Source organism: Metopolophium dirhodum, chromosome 5, assembly GCF_019925205.1.
Source record: "Metopolophium dirhodum isolate CAU chromosome 5, ASM1992520v1, whole genome shotgun sequence".
Lineage (NCBI taxonomy): Eukaryota > Metazoa > Arthropoda > Insecta > Hemiptera > Aphididae > Metopolophium > Metopolophium dirhodum.
The window spans coordinates 36,857,478-36,877,144 of NC_083564.1; the positions used below are offsets into that span (position 1 = coordinate 36,857,478).

Genomic DNA, 19,667 nt, shown 5'->3' on the forward strand with positions numbered 1-19,667 from the left:
TATTCACTATAATATCATCAAATATACTTGGTAATATCATAGGCTGACGGACCGTTTACGCTCAGAATCGTTTTTCTTATACAATGATATTATATCATTGAATTCAAATTTAACACCATCCATTACAGTGACCCACTTGTGACCTACTGTACAGCAGAGCAACATCCACTTACCCACCTTTTTTTAATTGACCTCCCTTTTTATTTAATTCCTGATAAACGAGTTTTGGATAAGTACCTACCTACATAATAGGTACCTGTCCTACCTATATTAATTAAAAACTATTTTTAACACGACGTATTTACTTATTATTTTTGTCTTTTAGTTTATCTAATTTTGTATGATTAAAATATGTTTCCTTTATACCCAAATAATTTTTAAGTACCTACAAATAATATAGAACTCAATTTTATTTTAACAATAAATACTTTTATTAATACAGTGTTGACTTTGTAGATGGGTAGTAATAAATTAACTGTACATTCAGGATTACATGCATTCAGGTGAATAATTATAACTTATAAGATTGCAATGATAGATGTAAGATGTTAGATGTAAGATGTAAGATGTATTGTTGATTCATCAATACGATGCTGGGTGGACTTGAGGACATCCCATGTTCAGCGACCGGCGTCGACCCGTTTTGTGGAACAGCGGAAACTTCGTACAGCTGACTGTTCGACAAAGACACTGTAATATTATTTGAAAAATATTATTTCTACTTAATCGTAATAACTGGGTATAATGAGTTTAATATTTATTATATTATAATAAATATTAAGTACCTATATTATTAGCTTCTAATAATTGGGATGTCATTTTTGTACATATTGATCCGGACAAAATGATTCTGGCCCAGCGCTATGCCACGATTTATGGCGTACCTATCCGATGAAATTGTTGGAGACTCCTTCAAACTGGGCAATCTGATAAACGGTGACGTGATCGTTACTTCGCGGCCATCATAGGGTAGACCAGAATACACAAAAATGTAGGTCATCGGGCTGTCGGCTGTATGTATTATCAAGTCCTGGAAGTGGGAATTACAATAGCCCCTAAAATGCTGTTACACCTCAATCTTAATAAAAACAAAAAATGATTAAAAAATGACAACGGAATTGGCCTACAAATCTGAAAATAAGTTTATGGACGTTGCAGAGGTGACCAGTAGCCTAACACTGCATATCAGCACCCATTCGCCATCTCTTATCCTCCCCTCCTGGTTTATTGTGTCTCCTGTCCGTCGTATTATTTTTTTTACTTGATATTTTTAATTGTTAAATTTTTTACTTGTTACTTTGTTATTTTGTTTACTAAATTCATTGTCTTTCCCTTTCTACCCCTTATTTTTGTGTGAATATTAAATATTACTTTTTTTCAAAATTTTTCCCCTTTTCGAAATGTTACCTAATTGTTTTGGTTTAATTATAATAAAAATATTTTTCTGAACACATTGTTTCTTATTATCTTTATATTGATCAGTATACCTACACAATAACTGTTAGTAATCAAGAAAGTGAAATTTCTGATAAAAACCTTTAACTAAGTATTTTGAAGGAAAATCTAAATTTAGTTTATATGACCAGACAAACATTTTACGAGTGTTAAAAAAATATAAATTTACCAAACGATTGTGGTAATCTGGTTATTATAGACATCGATCTTTGGTTTATCGATAAATTACCGTATAAATATATAATTAACTATTGGTAGCACGTAGTTTTAGGTCCATTCTATACGAGCGCAAAATAATAAACTTAGGAAGGGGTTGCAGGTCGGAGTTTAGGTTTTCCTGAGACATGCCCACGGAAGGGGAACTACCTGTATGAACTAACAATATTATAAAACTGATGGTAAACGTGTCGTATTCGTATAACATAATTTAATATAATAACATCGCAAACATAAAAACACAAAGTCTAACACATGATACTTAAAGTATATACCCACAAAATACCTATTCCAATTACCAAGAACACTTGTCTTGTTGCGTGAAACTATTACGATCATAAGTGGTAAGTGACTACTTAGCAGTAAATTCTAAATAGTGCGAAATTGTAGGTATGTATCGACGAAATCAGCGTCGTGCACTTGTATAATCGTATATATACTTACTGGCGTTTTCCTCCGATGAAAAAATGCCAATATAATATTAACTATGGTGGCAGTATAAAAATAAAATCTTAAATCACAACGCCCCTACAATATTATATTGCCAGCCAAAAATTACAAGCATGCTCGCTATTCAAGATTAAAAACAACGTGGCTATACGTGGATGTGAAGTAGGTAATACATAATTATAGGTCTCAATTCATATCAATTTTATCAAGAAGGGGGTAATTATCTTGTATTCATAAATATTTTTTTATAAGTCGTTTACGTCTTTTTACAGTCGTATTTACATCAAATGTCCACGTTTTATATTAGAACAGTTGATTTTTTTAGTTTGATTACTTAGTTATAAAAATAATTGTCATTTTAGAATATTAAAAATAAAAAATTTGTAAAAGTAGCAATGTAACGAACTTTGTACGGTCAGTATTAATATTATTTTTTCCTAAAATTATGAGCTGTCTAAAAATGTTAAGTTTATTGTCATTTTTTAGTATAGATAATATTTTATATTAAACTTTAATATTATAATCTGTGGTATTCTATTGTTAGTAATATTAATATATTATTCACCTCTGAACTGACTAAACCACAGTATATATGAAAATTGATAACATTCTTATCATAGGTGGTTATGTTTGTACAATTTTATGAAATATGAAATATTGTGTGTGGCCTTATAAATGTATAATAATATATTTTACTCTTTTGGGGCTCAATCCATATAACTAATAGGTACTCTGCGGTGGGTATATTACGTAGATATCGCTCACTGATGAATAAATTCATGACGTATTGGGGAAACAGATTAACAAAACGCGCTCTGGTGGAAACAATTTGTACCTTCAAATTCGGGGTGTTTAGATATAGTTTTATATTGGTTATTTCACTTATTATAATAATTGAATTTTGGTATCGAAACCTTATACGTTTTTATAGCTAACTGTATACGTTGGTAAGTACAATTTCTACTAATATTATCAAATACATTCAAATACACTTCACTTAAAGGAAAATAAATGCGAAATGTCGGGAAAATACATACAATCTCCCGACTCCATGTAGGGGGCGACCCGCCTAACCATCAGTACGATAGGCGTCGACAGCGCTCCCAGTGTTAATCTGTCTTCCAATAGGTAGCTGATATCCAACTTTTAGAGCAATATTACTCTATGGTGTATACAAGGTGTATAATAGAATAACATGACAAATGAAATCATTTTTGTTCTAATCAGTTTTTAATATTTTTTTACAAGTACAAGTACAATGTAATTTTAATTTTAATTTTTTAATTCAGAAAATAAACAATTTTAAATTTTTTACAATTTTTTTTGAGAAATTTCAAAATAGCCAACTTGTAAATCAGATGTTTGATGGTAAAAAAGTTTATTCAAGTCCTGATTTAAGTCAAATAGTTTATTTTTTTAAATATCAATATTTTTTTGGAGTAAATGTATTTTGAAATGACAGTAGTAAAATATGTATTTTATCGGAATTCTCATTCAAATATTCTGCTTTGAAATTTTAAATTAAAAATGTATCCAGTCATTCAAAAAGTTAAAACTAACAAAAACAATAACAATAATTATATATTTTTAAAAAAAAAAACATTGTTATATAATGATTTAGAATTGTGTAAACTGTATATTGAATTATCCGATTGCGAATTATGTTATGTGTGCGCAGGTTACGTTTTCGACTAATAATATTATATATTGTATTTAGAATTTATACTGTGTGCTTTTAAAATGTAGTATGGATCTTGTATTTAAATTGAACCTAAATACTATAAATTATATTTTATACTAAATTATTATTATTATTAATTATTAGTCTTGAAGTTATAATAATGTCTGCTTCGATTGCTAAAGCCATTAACATTACATTTTATATACATTGCTTAAAATGTATGAAGATGATAAAAAAAAATAAGTTTTAAATTGAATATTTAGATATTTATGTAGGTACTTACGCCTTTGAGTGCCAAATTAATTTTCACCAGGAGCACCTTCTGGACCGAATTTTTTTTTTGTATTTTATTATTTTATTATTTTTATGGATTACATAATAATATAGTAACAAAAAAAAAAGAATGCGATAATTAGCGGTTTGAATAATAATTATTATTTACGTACGTCTCAAACAAACAAAAGTTAAACATAACGACAACGTAATACGTGGTAATATGACGGTGTAATTATGATATTATAAATTAATAAAAAAATAATATTTTGGTAGACCATGGAAAAATGAAAATATTAATTCACTTATAACTGTTTTGGTATTATTCCGATATATTTTCTATATTCGTCTTTGAATTTATGATATTATACTGGACGGTATATCATACAGATATATACTACTATAATATTATAGTATACATCTGTGCCCTTTGGTATAGTGTTGATAACAGCTGTTGTTGAATTTAAAAGAGCAAAGATGCATAAATATATTATACGCGTCAATGGACGCAATTATTATTACAATTTTAATTTTTTTTGCCACGATTTTTCGACATATCACATTATAGTATATATAATAAGTTGTAACACTCTAGATCATAATTAATATTGTATGCTTATATGAGTTATAATTCACGTAATAATAATATGTTTTCTTTCTATTTGGTAGTACATATTTGATTTGGACACGGGTTAGGCTGATCTGTCGTTGCCGACTTTTGATGTGATGTATAATATATTTGTTTCGTGATCAAATCGCATAGTGCCGCGCTTTTTGTGGAACTGCCAGTTGCCACGTCGCTTATTACCCCGTTCAGTTTCACCGTCACTTCCGTCAGCTCCTCCGCGATCATCTTCGACTCGGTATTGTCACCATCTCCGGTTCCGACACCAACTCTGGCACGCGCACCTCGATCTGCAGGCTTTCTCGTCCGGCCGCTTGCCCCCGACCACAGCAGAACAAACACCGTCATCGCTCAAGGGCGGACAAGTGCAGCATTTCCATTACATAATATTAATATTATATTATGCTTTCGGTGTTCCTCCGGCGGCGGCTGATGTCCAATCTCGTCCTTGTTGATTCTGATCATTTTCTACAGCTGCTGCAAGTGCCGCCGCTTCATGCCATATTTTTTTTTATCCATCTCCACCGTCGAGCTCGCATCCTCTTGCTCCGCCGGCCGATTTGCGTTCGGCCGCATATGTTCTACTGTTGTAGTACACAGCCCTAAGCCGTCGTCGCGGCCCGACAAGAACGTGGCCCGCGGTCACCGCGTATCCTGCAGGGGATCGGCCCCATAGCGTCCGGGTCCGACAGCCCGCCGCTAGTCCTCTCTTTGTCCTTGTTGCAGTATTTCTCGTTGTATAGGCGCCACTCCAGTTCCACGGAATGGACATTCCCCGATGATCTATATCTAACTAAACCAGCGTTTCTGTTCAAGTTTGTCCAGTATTTGCTTTAATTTTAAAAACTTTAAAAACAAAATAAACAAATCTCGTTACTATATGGTCCAAATATATTATCAACTTCTTTAAAATGAACAATAAATTATTTAAAAAAATGTATTAACTATAATAAATTAATTTTTAATAACATATCATAATATGTAGATATACACATACCTACAGATGTCATTACTTAATTATATTTATGATGTCCTTTATTTCTGGATTTAGGCATAAGGTATTCCTTAATCAATTGAACAAATTAATAATGAAACCTAGGTAATAAAATAAAGGAATGTATTAATAAAAATTGTGTTAGTTAAAATGTTTAATTCAAAAAGTTTTCAACTTTGTGTTGTATACGTTATTGTGTTTATTTTAAATGCACACAAGGGTTACCCACAAATCGTGCCTACTCATTTAAAAAATAAGTTTAATTTAAATCTAACGTCCGAAAATTTTTAATTGGGTAACATTAAAAACAAGAGTACGTTATTATTCACGGTTAATTTCGTTGAATACAATTAAATATATAGCTAACAATTGTTTAAACGTGGGAACTTTGGATTGACCCACTTAGCATTTTTTGTTTGTTTTGGAAATGTTATTATTTTTAAAATACCTACACCTCCTAATGTCTTCTACCTACTGAATGTACGATGGTGAAATTAGAATTTGACAATCATGATCATTTTTAAAGTGACGATAAAAAAAAAAGTCAAATTTTGCTTTCACTCGACTTCAGTAAACAGCTACTTATTTATTTATTTATTTTTTAAATACATTTTAAATTCATCATTAGTAAATATTCTGTTTCCAAAAATCGCGGGCGTAATGCGACTGTGTTGATAATAATAATAAAAATCGGTGAAATTAAAATGGCAATGCGTTTGTATACAAAGAAGTAAGGACTATGGCAATACAAAACCTTTGTAATATTGGTACGTGTTTAATTTCACCATTGTATTCAGTGTCTTGAAATACGTGTTTGAAGGAAAGTTGAGTGTTGATATAGGTATACCTATACACTATATATAGTGACTATAATACGTATATATAATGTAAAAAACCTACCTTTATTACCGCGGTAGTTTAATAATTTACACATTCGGTAAATCGTTTATTTCTCTAAAAGCAAGCAATTGCTATTAAACGCAGCAATGCATACATAGGTAGGTACCAAACACCGCCACCACTCGTTGACCTAAATCGTCTAGAAACCTAGTGGGATGTCGGACGGTGTTAGCTTTGCATATTATACTATATCATTCAACGTTCTGCGGTCCGATGATAACATCGGTAGGTATATAAAAAAAAACCGCTTGTCCACCGCGGGAACGTTAAGGCTCGCGAAATAACCATAATAATATTATATATTATTATTATATTATGGTTAATGAATAATGAGTCGAGTGTGTGTGTACTTTGTCCCGCGCCAGAGCGTGAATATCGTATTACCCGTCGTAAAAAAATCATCGTATAACGTAGTTAATGAATTACCATATTTTTTTTCTCGTATAATTAAACTTTAAAAAATTATTATTACTGCCAAAACGAAACTTATATACCCCGGGAATGATTTGTTACCGGATCCACGTTTATATTCCTAACCACGCACCTATATCTATGCGACGACGATGCAACAACTATCCTACCTAAACCCATATATATTATATTATTATTATTATACGCACTGCACCGTTTCATAGCTGGACCGTTTCATATATCACCGCGGACGACTTTCGTTATCTATTTCTAACCACTGCGGTTAATGGCGCTTTTAAATCGTACATTTTTTTCATTTTTTTTTTTTTAAGTACACCCGTACCTAACCGTAAAACGTATATAAAACGCCGAAACACATAGTTTTGTAGCTCGGTATCGTGTTTTTATATCGACCGTCATCTCCAGCTACGTGAGCTGTTCATATAGCTGTTTGAAATAAGAAAATAATAATAATCGGTGTTCCACATATTAATATATTATAATGCATAACATTATTACTAACGTTAATTAAATAGGCGTGTAACTCGGAGTAAGTACGTTGCATATTAGACTACCTAGTTATTAAACTTGCGTGCGTGCATATTACATAAATTACTAGCCATATTACTTGAATCCACCGAGTCAAAATTAATCTATCAATCTACCGTTTTCTGTTTTGTTCCGGTTGAAATATATAATATCATAATACAATACCTGTGAAAACCTCGTCAAAATCGGTTCATCCGTTTCGAAGCCTTTACAATCCCGGACAAACATACATACAGACAGACAAACAAATAATATGACGTATCTATGCGTATATCATGTAATATTACATTTAGTTGTGTGCATTTAAAGTTTGAATGATTTGTATTTTTGGTACGCAAGACGAATAACAAAATTTTTCAAATAAGTGCCATATGAATACTGTATAATTGCAAAAGAGTCAATTTCAAAGCTATGTATGCGATAAATAATGTTTTTTGTTACGCTGTTAAGTGTTAGTAGAATGCACTATGTACGTACACATTTTTAAGCGTGCATTTATGTGTTTTTATGCCTACCCTAAAACAGGAGACATAACGACATATTATAATTTGACGCGCGAGAAAAGTAAGGTTTTTCCAAATTAATTCCGGCTACCTATAGAAATTTTCCGTAGAGAATTTATTTATCGTCATCACGAATTATAACTATTTTCTTTTCTGTGACCATACACGGCACATAATGTCATAATTGTCTTTATGTTTAAAAATATTTACTATAATATAATATAGGTATTAATATATGAACAATGAAATTAAACTAAGAATGCAAACCAATAAAAGAGCACAGCCAATAAATGCTTCTATAAAAGAGACGTTTTCTTTTGTTTCGATGGACGAAAGAGAAACATCCTGCACAATATTTGCGTCTCGTTGTAGCGTATATACAATATTATGTATGTAATACTAATAGGTACATCAGTCATCAAAAAAAGAAACGAAGAAAAAATCGCAATTTTCGAAAGGTAAATATTGAGAAAATATATGAGCCAGCAAATGTAGCTTCAGACATTTTTAAGAGAAGGATGAACGATCAATTACAAAGACTAAATATTTTTGAATTAATTAATGGTAAAATTCTAGAATGGATGGGCCACGTGTGACGGGTGGAAGGATGTCTCATAAGGAAAGTTATTATGGAAAAGCCCAGTGGAAATACTCTTTCCGAAAGAGACCCCTAGGAAAACCGCATCAGAGATGGTCTGACACAGTGAAAAGAAATTTAATAAGAATAGATGCCATTTTCGACATCACTGCATCATTATGGCAATTATAATAAATAGTGATCAGTGGAGATGGATGATAGTTAAGGCAAAAGAATCGTAAAAAAAGGTCAGTCTCAGTGGCGTCATGGCCCCTCCAATTGGCCGTATCAAAACATATTGAAACAACATAAAAATAAATTATTATTTTTAATTTTAGAGTATTTTTTAAAAATATTTTGGTTTTATACGCCCCCCCTCCATTTTTAAATTCTGGCTACGCCACTGGTCGGTCTTATTAAACCAAAAAATAATATATAAGAACAATTTTTGTGAATTGATTATTTATATTTCTTAGTTTACTGTTTTCAGTTGTTTGTGTAAATGTTTTTCATAAATTATAAATACCTACTCATTTCAATAAAATTTGATTTATTAGATCTCACCCGCATAATAAAAACTGTAAAAATTAAATTTGTAATACTTGACTAGTTAAAATAAATTAATAAATGAATATATTTATAAAATAGGATAAATGTATTTACTATTTAGTCATCGGAGACGCTATATGGGGTAGAGATGAAAATAAAATATGGCAGCGTTATTATAATCAGAATGTACAAACAAGGACCTAGTAGTCACAAAATCCTAAATACGTCAACTGTAGAACTTGCAGTACATAACTTATGGGCTTATGCACAACGTATAGGTATACTGCAGCACTGTAAACACTAATAATGTTTAAGCTGATTATAAAAGTAGAAAACTCATTATTGTGATTTATGTGGCGGAGATGGAATAATTTCGTAAATTAATAATACATTTTCAACAATAACAAATACATTCTATATAGGTAGGTAAAGGTATAGGCAATATATGTGACGCGCGCGTATAGTTTACGGTACAATTGATGGATCTGAACGTCAACAAATTGCGTAAAACAAATAGAATACGTACGTACTTGACCCAAATAAAAATCAAATACTATAATCGTAACGATACGAAACGACTAACCGTACACCTTAAATCATCATACAAAGTCAACGCGATTCACTAAAGCGGGGTGAACAAATTAAGAAATAGGTACATCAAGTCGTAAATGCCTAATAAATTAAATACACATTTGCGATGCAGTTACTAGTTAAACACGCGTTTCCTTCACCCAGAATGTATTATTGTTTCATATTTTATTTTTCATTCGTGATAATTGTGGATTTTTAAGTATACGCTCCGGTGCCGTGCTCGTACCAATGTTTTTGATTTAATGGGCACACTGGGTATTTAGCAATTTTTTCGAACGAAAAATGATTCCATAAATTCAATAGTTTTAATTATAGGTTAGTTACCAATGACATATTCTACGTAAGACAGAAAGTATTTACAAAGAATCGTATGACACTAATTTTTTTATTGAGGACGGCTTTGGAATATTAGCACTGGTGTACAACTTACTGTCCAAGTTTTAATATATATTAAAATAAAATTATATAATATAGTTTGATATTTGTGTGTGGATTTATTTGTGATGCATCTACATTAATTACCAACATATTTATGCCACTAAAAATAATACCCAAATACATTTTTTTTCAGCTAACTTTTCCTCACATAATATTATATTATATAATACGCATTGTAAATTAACTAAACACATTTTAAGATAATATAATATATAAATACATACATAATAATATGTATATTATACCTACAGAGCGTGCAATATGCATATTATATTGTATTATTATATTATTATTATATATTTTATATCTGTATAAACAAAGTAAACATTGTTTGTTGTCAAGGACGTTATATATGACAACAATGTCTTGCACGCAACAGAAAAGGGTGTCCTCAGTCCTCACCATTGTGTATTATGCTTTTAACCCCCAAGGTATTTTAATTTTTAAAAAATATACTTTTGAATATACGATCAGTATTTAGCAATAAAACGTTGCACAATATTTTAATATGCAGAAAATTTGTTCTACAAAAATAACGATAATAATATTAATAATTTATAATATTTATCGCACCTTGGTTGTTTATGGGTTGATTCCACAATCGATATCGTTATAGTAACAGTTTTTTTTATGTTAGACTACCTGTTGATTTATGGGATGTTAATGTTATAACCAATAAAATAAACGTAATAATTGTAAAACAAAAACATTTCAGTTTTGCCTGCTGCACTTGGTACGCTAAAATATAGCTTATAACCATATAGTTTAGTAATACTAATTTGGACGTATTTATTATTTATTTATTATGCGTTTAAATAAAAATAATTGTACACGATTTTGTTTTATTATTTCATTGTTGTTGTACTAGCCACTATAGGTATGATTTTCTATATTTTAATAATTAATAAACATTATTATAATGTAGTGTATATTATAGTGTACCACTATTGGAGCTTGCGATGTTAGTAAATTTTTATAAATGTAGGGATAATGGTTTCAATATTAATAGGTAGTTGGGTACCTATTTTAGTGCTATTAGTTGTTACATAATTAGGTAGAATCATATTATTATGTTATTAATTTAGATGATGTAGTAATTAGAAAGTTGTATACTAAATAAAAAAATAAAATATAAAATTAATATACATTTTTAAACAGTTGCATTTACATAATATAATATGAAATTAGATATGAATATTTTATACAAGTTGATTTAGTATAAGTTAATTGTAAAATATCAGGCTGTACAATTATTAGTTAAATGAACGATTATTGTTAAGTTATATATTACTATTCATTTTCTCACACCATTTGTGGCCAAAACTTTTTACATACCTATTGTAGGTATCAATTTTGAAGCCATAATGACACTAATTACATAATATGCTCCGTTTTCACATTTTTATTTCTTTTCAAAAAATATAACTTACACGGCTAATTAGGTATAAAAATTTTGTTTTTACCTATCTAATAATTATAAACAAGCACACCACTCGTCGCAAAAGAAGAAAATCAAAATATGTTTAATATAGCCATATATAGGTAATATGAATATTTAATACCACAACATAAACTGTTTTAAAAACAGTACAATGTGATAAATCCTTTTCAGAAAAAATACTATAAGTTTAAATAGATTTAAAAGTCCACGTTGCATCGTGCTGAAAGAACTTGTGTATTATACATATTATTATGAATTATTTCTCAACAAACAACATATTATACTATATAATAATAGTAACTTAATCTCCTATAAAATATCTACAGGCTGAATACGAAGGAGTTCTCTTGACAGGCATACAATTATTTGATCTAAAATTGCAATCTTCAAAATTAATCTATACTAAATTATATGTACATGTCACTCCCACATTTATCCGTTTTTTATAAATCGCGGAAATTCTAACATATTATATTAAGAACGACCGTGCATAAATTTAAAACAACAATGAATTAAATGTCTAATTATAAAATAATAGTAATTATTATATATAATTATCTTTCTACGATATCTCCTTTTCGTTATTTATTTCATGACTGTACGCGCACAACTGCAGATCATTAACTGTGGTTTTTAAACGGTACCCATAATACTTTTCTTTTTAAACACAATTTACTTTTCAAATGAGTATATACGAACCACACTCATAAATGATATATCAATTCAATACGAAATAATAATATATAAAATGCCACTCACCAGTAACACGGTTTGAACACTGTCAAAACTCAAAACATAATATGGTTTATATTAATTATTTTAATATCATATAATAAAGGTTATAATACTATATAAAGGTACATCGTTATACACGTTTTATACAGATGAACATATTTTAACCGTACGACTATTGCATATTTGCATGGCATGGAACTATCGTACCCAGCGTTAAAGTCGTTTTGCATTAGATTTCGGTAAAAATGTATAATATTTAATCTCAGCTGTTTCAGAAAGTTCAAGGACTTCTAAACAGACTAAACGGTTTTTTAACGAATTTCGGAGATAATGAAAAACGCCCATTAATATTCATACCCCCTATAATATACTTATGTAATATGTTATACCAGGTCCTATATGGCTATATTATTATGTGGGTACATAATACCTACCAATATATTGATTAGAATTTGGTATAGAGCAATAAAACCACAGAAATTCCTATAGGCTAACCTGAAGGTGATTTTATTTCCTGAAATCTTAACCACAACAAAGAACGTTCGAAAACGCGCGTGAAGAAATTATCTCAAAACAACGCGCTAATTGAAGTTCAATTCCCGAAATGCTGTGGGTTATATATTATATTATTATAATATACAGCAGCATCAATATACATCATACGCATTACTAGGCGGCGGATTGATATTATTCGGTGTGACGGACAATAACACAATAATATAATAATATGTACATATAATATCAATCAAAATCGTAATAAATTACACGTATTGCTCAGCGCACAATTACATTTTTAGAATATTAGAATTATCCAAATAATTTCAAACATACACCTAAATATTGATATGTATTATGTACCTACCATGTACGTATTCAGACGATTTTAGGGCCGACATGAAAAACGGGTGAATAATATAATATTATCTGCGACGTCGATCGATTCGGAATCGTTGCGTGACTATTATTGTCAAAATTTAACTGCGGCCTTGCAGGTAACGCGAGTGATTGCCCGACAATTTTATTATTATCATAATCCATAACGTGCACCCGAGAACATAATGCACCCAGGTATTCGGTATGAGTTATACAGCACTTGCAGGTCGATCTGAAACGGACAAATTGCAACATATTGTATTACGAATATTTATTTACTTGTTGTCCCGATTATGTGATCAAGCGAGAATACCTGACTAAGTATTGTGTGATATATATGTCAGCGGAACATATTATACAGCTATATGCAGAATTCATTATAATATTGTGCTGCACATTTACCTAATACAAATCGTACTTATATATTTATGTACTATGTATATCACTAACAACGCGCAGTAAAAAATAATTTAATTGTAGGTACTATTGTGTACTATATTATAAATGAATAGGTTTTTCGCTAGGGTCATAAATGATTAACGATAATTTATCGCAATAAAAATGTGACCCACCGGGTGTATAATATTATACCGTATGTCCGTATACCATCCAGCTACGTTCCTATATAATTTTAACGAAAGTATACCAACATAAAAATTTAAAAAATATAATATGTAATAGGTATATAAGTATTCTGGTATATTCGTTGTTTAACCGACATATTATCATGATAAATAGCCATACCTCGCAAAAGGTAATAGTTCTGCGTTTAGCGTTTTACAGACAAAACTCGAAGGATTGAAAATGTATTCTCGTATTATGACATTATGTAAGCAAAATATCATACGTTTTATATTATTATATAGTAAATATTATAGTTTTAAACAAAAAATTATCTTGTAGTCATAAAATATTACTCAAAGTCTCAAAATGAAACTTATGTTTGGAATAATAATAACTCTGTTGTTTCTCTATTGGTGTTGTATTATAATATATAGACGGTCATAAGTTATGACCCACAACGCATAAGATAACCGTAGGGATATATAAACCACCATATAGGCCGTGAGAAAAACATAATATATAATATAATATGTAAGGTAGACGAAAAAAAATATGTATCATTGAATCATTCTTATGTTCAATCACAATCGGAATAAAACAAATAAAAGATAATATATAATATTATTGTGCGTACAATGCATATACATGCATTGATACATCAGATACTTCACACACGGTATACCTATGTCGATAAACGAATAAATCGGTATGACGTGGGTATTGAAAAATATTAATAATATTAATAGTTTATACATATTTGATAATAATTATTATATTTGATTAGGTACATCTGTGTATGACGTGTGTAATCGAGTAGATTTTACATTAGTGTATATTATACTATTTCTATTTCTATTTCTATCTATTAATACACATAATATTATTCAAACGGTAATAAACCAAATAACAATTAATATTCTGAAATCTACTATTTACAGTTAGGTGGATCGTGGATGGTTGCAGTATTTGTTGGTACGGTCATAATTATGACATCTTAGGAATTACACTGATTCCCTCCTAATGTGAGGTTCTTTAATTTTTATTTTTGTGTAGTAGACGTTGGAGTTGTTATGGTTATTTTGGGAGGTTCAAAGTTCACAAAGAAAAGTGGTAGTTTTTTTGTTGCATGTTTTTAGAGTACATTAACGATATTTCTGGTTATGAAACATAGGTTTTCAAGCTCATTTTTATATTTTGTATTCCAGTGGAGTGGTATAGAGGTTCCTGTCTTCCTGATAACGACTCTGAATGATCTTTCTTGTTTAATTTAGTATGTATGGAACTGGGCATTACTATCTTGTAGGAATCTGATGGTTAGCCTGTAGGCATTAAGAGTATATTTTGTGGTTAGCTTGATTCCGTTTAGAGAGCTTCTAAAAATAAATTGATATTGATCATCGTCATTAAGTATTTCTTTTAATTTCTTACAAAACAAGTCAAAGTTTTGAACAGTATTCATAAAATAATATATTTGTAGAGGTACAATTTTCGTTGTATTTTCTTTAGAGGTTATTACATTAATTTAAAAAGTAATACAAAATTATACGAAATATTATAAGTACTTACTATTTAAGGCAGGTATATAAAATCTATTGAAAACAACTTATGTTTCTTTTAATCACTTTCCAGTTTCAAATTAATATCATCACTCGGCTGTATAAGATTAGGTTAGGATTAAAATGTATGATATATTTAGAAATTTTAGAAAATATTTTAAACGGCACTGAATCCCGCCTATAAAATTTTATCGGACGACTTATTGTACTGAGTTTTAGTAGTTATATGGAATTGAATTATAAATGAATAGTATATATTATATAAAAATAGGTTTATCATAATTCCTATTCAGTCCTATTGTATACAGATTCTTTGTTAGTTAAATAAAAATACATTGAATAACACATATTATAATATATAGGCGTGTACAAGATGCAACACAATTTTATAACGCTAAACGTCAGGAGTTCGAAAAAAAAATGGCCCCGTAATATTATAATTAATATTCTGATGTCGGTGAAATATGTTAATTTAACATTATAAATGTATACCCACTACCTATTATATTATTATTATTGTATAACGTATTTGCACGTGTGAGAACTTACTTGTTAGTCGTTTGTAATTAGTTGCGTTTGCGTTGCGTTAGTTAAACAATAAGCGGTGCACCGGTATACATATATAGGCATCACAGGTATGTATGTTTTATTTTTTATTTTACACGGTTAATATTATTATTTTTCTACTTCCAGTTATATTATGGTTGATACACGACCTTAGAGTTTAGACCAAACATGTTATAATTTTCCGTTAGGAATGTTGAATAGTTTTGCATCACGGTAAAGTCACTTGATTTATGACTATAATATAGTCTCTTCTCCGGAATGAACTTAATTAGATGATATATATTTATTATGATATAAAATAATAAATTTACAATACATATCATGTACCTACCATATTCATAAATAATAATATACATCGACCATATTATATAGGTACATGACATTATGGCGATTATATACCAATTACCAGATGTTACTAGACAAAATTATAACGTTGTTACCTAGTATAATTAGGCATAACGACCTGGATGTTGTTCACCATTGAGTTTTGAAGTATGTGTAGACTGTAGTAGACTGTAGAGTAAAAGATTTCGAGCTAGGTATGTAATATAGGTACTAATATTATGAAACTTAAATGTTCAACAAATGGATGTAAAAACTTACCTATATAATATACACCCACACATTCATATGTGATTTTTTTCACGTATTCATTGATTTTAATTACGTCTGTTATATGCACATAATTAATGTCTAAAAACTGTACATTTTCACAATACCTAAAAATAGCAGTAAATCTGTGTGTTCCATTTTCTATATTTGCGTACGATATGCAGCCGATAAACTTGTTGACATTTTTTTGAATTGACTTGATACTGATTTTAAATTTTGAATTTAGGAAACTTTGATATACGTAGGTTTACAGGCTGACAGCCCTGTTATGAATAGTATTGAATACAGATATAAAAATCTGCAGACTCCACCAAACCACAATACACTATACGAGTATAGTAAGTAGGTACACTCAAATACACAGAAATAGTAATTTATCATGGAATCGAAAACCATGCCACTATAAAATAATAATCAATTTAAATTTTGATATAGTACCTTAATTACGACCAACTAAATTATTACCAATAGGTACCTATACACAAAATATTATTTTGATTAGATAATTTTTCAGCTTTTGCTCCTCCTTAAAAATATCTACGTTTATCCTTGTATTTTCATTGCGGTCAAATGTTCGTACATAATTTTTAATCACGAGAACCACAATTCACTATTTTTGCATATTATAATATGCCATCAAAATATGTATGAGTTTACGACACAAAATTGTATTTCTTCGTACGCAACATAAGCGCTCAAAGTGATTTATCAAACTTAAAAAAAAAATTGTATTTTACATTATTATTATCTTATGGGTAATAGGTATAATATTATAATGGTAAACCATTTGTCCAATATTATATAGACGTGAACGAAGACGTCGTAATTTCCTGTTTATTACCAAACGGAAAACACGATACAAAGATCGTCTATTGTATAATTTCGCAATTTCTGAACGATAGTCATCAACATTAATGTCCACCCATTTATAATTTACATCCAAGACTTTATCGGACAGTCCATAATACATGTGTACATTATACAATATTATAAACTATATAAACCCATTTGAAATACAGTGTGGACTAATGCAGTTCAAACTGTAGTAATATTGTTGAAATAGTATCTTATTTTAAAGTGTTTTCGGTGTAACAATCAAAATATTGAAATATATGAAACGTAAATAAAAATTAACGCGCGGGTTTCGTTTCTTTTAAATATCTTTCAAGTAGGTAGTACGTAGTATAAAAGGTGCAAGGAATTCTATAAGTACCTGCACGAAACATAATAAAAATATTTTTACTTCTACTTCTAATACACAAAAATAATAATGGATGAAAACGTTGAAGGAAACTACCTACGGTTTATTTTAACATTTTTAATTTCACGCGTTTTTTGTTTGTGTTATATAAAACAACTTTTATTACTGCGTCGGTTGATGATAATAAAGGTAGTGTAATCTATAATAATTATTAAATTGCCTCAGAAGACTTCATATAAAAGTCATTTTTATTATTTCGTCAGACCTAAAATGTCTGCTCTTATGGCTGGTTAAACAAAATATAATTGTGTATATTACTGTATGGGGTATAGACTATAAGGTAAGTACCTACTTAATATTATAAGTAGCCAGTAGGTAAATAATTATTTAATAATTAAATACAAAACCAATAGGTACATTCAGTATTCACCATCGATAATTAATATAATATAGTGTAATCATGACAGTCATGTTATAATCTTTGAAGAAAACTTCATTGTTGTAACTATATAAAAGGCACAAAAACCTTTAATTTTACATTTTAAAATAATGAACTTTAAAAAAATGCAGACTTTAAATCGGTTTCATAAAACTGGTGCATTTTTTATAGGTACAATACAAACCGTTGATATGTTTGGGACAGTTTTTTTACTATAAAAACTAACATGGTCAGTAGGTCCTATTATCTATTTGAAAAATGAGTAAATAAATCGTATAATATACGCGTCAAGATATACTTACATAATAGATCTAATCGCCGATATCATCGGATATTTTCTACTGATCCCACCCACCATAGAAAACTTACATACGCCAATGCATATTTGCATAGATCGAATATAGTAGTCCGTCAAGCCCCCTTTTTTAGTTTTATAGGATCGAAGCCCCTCCGCTCACATTAATGTTAATAATGTTAGCCCCCCTGAAATTTTAATAGATTTCCACCTATGTATCGAATTAATATCGAATATTCGAATCTATCATTCTATCATTAAGGGTCCAGGTATTTTCTTTCTAATAGGGCCCCATTATCAGTGGCAGTTTTTAGGGAGGAAGGGGGCGCTCACCCCCCGGCCACCCTTGAATTTTGTTTTGTGTCAATTGTTATGTTCTGTACCTGTACATCTTGTTTTTTTATTACTTTATTGTTAAATGTAAGTATAAATCAGAGGCTGGTACTTTATAAAGATTCCAATAAAACTTAACTATTTATTTAAATTATGAAATAGAAAATGAAAGTTGTATGTAATTTATTATAGGACCATAAACAAATTGTATTCTTTATTTGATTTATGTAATCATGGTGAGGGAGGCCCAGAAATTGAAAATAACCCTTCCCCCCTTGATGTTATATCAAAACCGCTACTGCCCATTATATGTCATATACTAATATGTTAGTGCCATCTGGATCTAAAAATCGTAAATCAGGCCCTGTAGGGTCATATAAGTATACCTATCTATATATAATATATATTCAACTCGACTACTTTATATCCGTTCAGACTCTTTATCCACGTCCCACGAGAGTAAATAACCAGAATAACAATATATACAATAACATATATTATTGTTAGAGAAACAGTGAATATAAAATAAATTAATTATGGGTAGGCACATACTTCGCATGCAGTAAGCCGGTACCTAATGCAGTATTTATGTTATTATTGAATCGCAATAACTAGTACTTAGTAGGTCTAACGCGGTATAACGCATTGTATAACGCGTTTGCTGCGATTTATGTATCGTTGCATTGGGTATTTGCAATTTAAAGTTCAATCACACGATGATAATAACATCGCTGCCCACGTATTTTTCACGGTACCGACTGTCGAGTTTACCCAAACAATATTAACTATGCATACTAATATATAATAATAAATAATGATCTCGATGATTTTACCATTGT

General features: G+C 29.9%; 1 long non-coding RNA gene across 1 annotated transcript; it reads right to left on the reverse strand.

The window, feature by feature from the left end:
• Positions 1 to 407: 407 nt before the first annotated feature.
• LOC132944281 (uncharacterized) lies at positions 408 to 4,225 on the reverse strand. The gene is made up of 3 exons (XR_009664439.1): positions 4,086 to 4,225; positions 786 to 1,078; positions 408 to 690 (listed from the first exon to the last, which is right to left on the reverse strand). It is a non-coding gene; the product is annotated as an uncharacterized LOC132944281 (long non-coding RNA).
• Between the last annotated feature and the right edge of the window lie 15,442 nt (positions 4,226 to 19,667).